The following is a 3,460-nucleotide window of genomic DNA, read 5'->3' on the forward strand; positions in this document are numbered from 1 at the left end:
CTGCTGAGCAAGTCGTCCTCAAAGTTTTACAAACCCCATCTTCCATTCATTACAAATCCTTTTAAAACTTTAAAAAATGCATGATAGCACTTCCAATCACATGGTTTTGAATTCAGGTCCACAGCATCGCACCTTCAGCAAATGTCTTGAGCTTGGGATGACCAAAGCCTTCCAAGTGGATTTGGTTACAGAAACTGAAACTGTTGTGTGAATGTGTGTATATTGTCTTGACATTATGTGGGAGGCATGCACCATCTGTTGGTATATTTCTGAGGCCTTTTGCGCAACCTGCACAGCAGAGTCCAGTCAGTCCCCGTACTCTTGAAATACCTTACCTGTCATGACCATACGGCTGACCAACACAAGTTATCAACCCAGCTGGACCTTCCATGAAGAGAACACAATAAGCAGGATAACCTTGTAAATAAGTGTCTGTCATTCATCTCCAATATTCTGCACATACATGTCTGGCAATGGGAAAATGTTGCCTGGCTTGAAAACAGGTGAAGGTTGACAACAGGAAGGACATCCAGCTGTAGAAAAGCTGCAAGCATGGAAAAGTGGACAATAATGTTTAAATTTCCAGTCATATACAACCAGGTGAAGAAGACAAACATTTAGTATCCACTTCTGTGAGTAAATCAATATTTTTCACTCTTAAGAATCACAGTATTCAACTTTTCTATCATTGTCATCATGATATTAAATATTTTCACTTACGGCCATATCACGTTGAAAGCACCGGTTCTCGTCCGATCACCTAAGTTAAGCAACATTGAGCCTAATTAGTACTTAGATGGGTGATTGCTTGAGAAACCTAGGTGCTGTAAGCGTCACGCAATCTATAGGTGCAGGAGTGGATGTGTGGTAAATAGCTTGCTTACCAACCACATGGTTCTGGGTGCAGTCCCACTGCGTGGCACCTTGGGGAAGTGTCTTCTACTATAGCCTCGGGCCGACCAAAGCCTTGTGAGTGGATTTGGTAGACGGAAACTGTAAGAAGCCCGTCGTATATATGTGTGTTTGTCCCCCCAACATCGCTTGACATCTGATACGGGTGTGTTTATGTCCCTGTAACTTAGTGGTTCGGCAAAAGAGACCAATAGAATAAGTACAAAGAAGAAGTCCTGGGGTCAATTTGCTCGACTAAAGGAGGTGCTCCAGCATGGCTGCAGTCAAATGAGGGAAACAAATAACGAGTAAAAACACTTTATATTATATTGTTGACCAACTGACAACTCATACATTTGTTCCTTTTATGACATTTATTTAACCTGTTAGCATTCAGATTACTTTGTCAAATGTTGACATTGTTTTGAATTAATCAAGCATTATCTTGTAGGTGTGATTGCTTATTTTTAGAATGACACTAAGGAGTAGGCATGACGGCTGGATTTGATCAGTTTGTTTACAAGACAGGTAGAGTATCTGGTCATCAAATCTAAGTAGAGACGTCAAACTTGAAATCTTCAAAGCCACAGTCGAACCAATTCTACTATATGGCTCAGAAACCTGGACGTTATCAAAGAAGCTTGAGAGGCGGTTGGATGGAACCTACACTCGCCTCCTTATGAGAGCTCAAAATCTCCCGTGGAAGCGCCATCCAACCAAAATGCAAATATATGGGAAACTACCACCTGTGTCATCTCTTGTGAAAGGTAGGAGAGTCCAGTTTGCTGGACATTGTTGTAGAGCTGAAAAAGAGGTAATTTCTACTCTCCTCTGGAAGCCATCTACTCGCAAGGCCAGAGGGCACACACACTCTCCTACCCTGATGTAATCTCCAGGGAAACAGGCATCCAGCAACAGGACCTCCGTAATGCTATGATGGACCGTGAAGTCTGGCGTAGCATGGTAAATTCCATTGTCTCGACCACGGTTGAACAATGTTGATGATGATGGGTTGGACAGTTTGACAGGGACCAACAAGCCAGAAGGTTGTGCCAAGCTCCAACAAAATTTTTGGCATGGTTTTCTACAGCTAGATGCTTTTCTTAATACAAACTGCTTTACAGAGGGTACTGAGTGCTTTTTGCACAAATCCTTGTGAAAATATTACAACCCATGATCTGCAGGACCAAACAATGATGATGATGATTTGGGCTGGATATGGCCAGTTTAAATATAAGCATTTTAGAACAAGTAATCTCAGCTGAAAGGTTAATAAAGATTTGTTAAAGACATGTAGAAACTCTATGAGATGCACCAAGTGTAAGCTATGGACACATAAGAGATGCAGCAATGTCAAAGGAAGGCTAACTAGGAAGATGGTTTTTGTATGTGGCAGATGCTCAGGAACAATAAACACTGAAAATGCTCTGAGACCAACTTCCGTCACTTTCCAGGGAGAAAAACTAGAAATAGTTGATAGTTTCCGTTACCTAGGTGACCAAGTCAGCAGCGGGGGCGGGTGTGCTGAAAGTGTAACTGCTAGAGTAAGAATAGCTTGGGCAAAGTTCAGAGAGCTCTTACCTCTGCTGGTGACAAAAGGCCTCTCGCACAGAGTGAAAGGCAGACTGTATGATGCGTGTGTACGAACAGCCATGCTACATGGCAGTGAAACATGGGCCGTGACTGCTGAGGATATGCGTAAGCTCGCTAGAAATGAAGCCAGTATGCTCCGATGGATGTGTAATGCCGGTACTCACACTCGGCAGAGTGTAAGTACCTTGAGAGAAAAGCTGGACCTAAGAAGCATCAGTTGTGGTGTGCAAGAGAGACGTTTGCGCTGGTATGGTCATGTGGCGAGAATGGATGAAGATAGTTGTGTGAAAAAGTGCCACACCCTAGCGGTTGAGGGAACCTGTGGAAGAGGCAGACCCAGGAAAACCTGGGACGAGGTGGTGAAGCACAACCTTCGAACTTTAGGTCTCACTGAGGAAATGACTAGAGACCGAGACCTCTGGAAGTGTGCTGTGCGCGAGAAGACCCGGCAGGACAAGTGAGTCCACAACCCGTGGCCTTCTACATGGGATGGAGCCAGCCTACGTATGCATACCTTCCCTTCTTGGGACACAAAACTCTACTTGTGAAGACGTGTTGAGGCAAGTGAGGATCAGAATCGAAATCGATCAATGGAAATTGCGGATGTGCTACCAGTGCCGGTGGCATGTCGAAACTCTGCCTGTGAAGACCCATTGAGGCAAGTGAGGATCAGAATCGAAATCGATCAATGGAAATTGCAGATGTGTTACAGTGCCAGTGGCATGTAAGAGAACTTTCTGTTTCGCGACCGTTGCCAGCACCGCCCCGTTTCGTGTCCGTTGCCAGCCTCGCGTGGCCCTCGTGCCGGTGGCACATAAAAAGCACCATCCGTTCGTGGCCGTTTGCCAGCTCTGTCTGGCACCAGTGCGGGTGGCACGTAAAAAGCACCCACTACACTCACGGAGTGGTTGGCGTTAGGAAGGGCATCCAGCCGTAGAAACACTGCCAGATTTGACTGGGCCTGATGAAGCCTTCT

General features: G+C 45.1%; 1 pseudogene; it reads left to right on the forward strand.

Annotated features, from left to right (window-relative positions):
• The first annotated feature begins 714 nt into the window (after window positions 1–714).
• On the forward strand, window positions 715–833 carry LOC115212488 (annotated as a pseudogene).
• The last annotated feature ends 2,627 nt before the right edge of the window (window positions 834–3,460 follow it).

The sequence above is a fragment of the Octopus sinensis genome, linkage group LG5 (genome assembly GCF_006345805.1).
Source record: "Octopus sinensis linkage group LG5, ASM634580v1, whole genome shotgun sequence".
Lineage (NCBI taxonomy): Eukaryota > Metazoa > Mollusca > Cephalopoda > Octopoda > Octopodidae > Octopus > Octopus sinensis.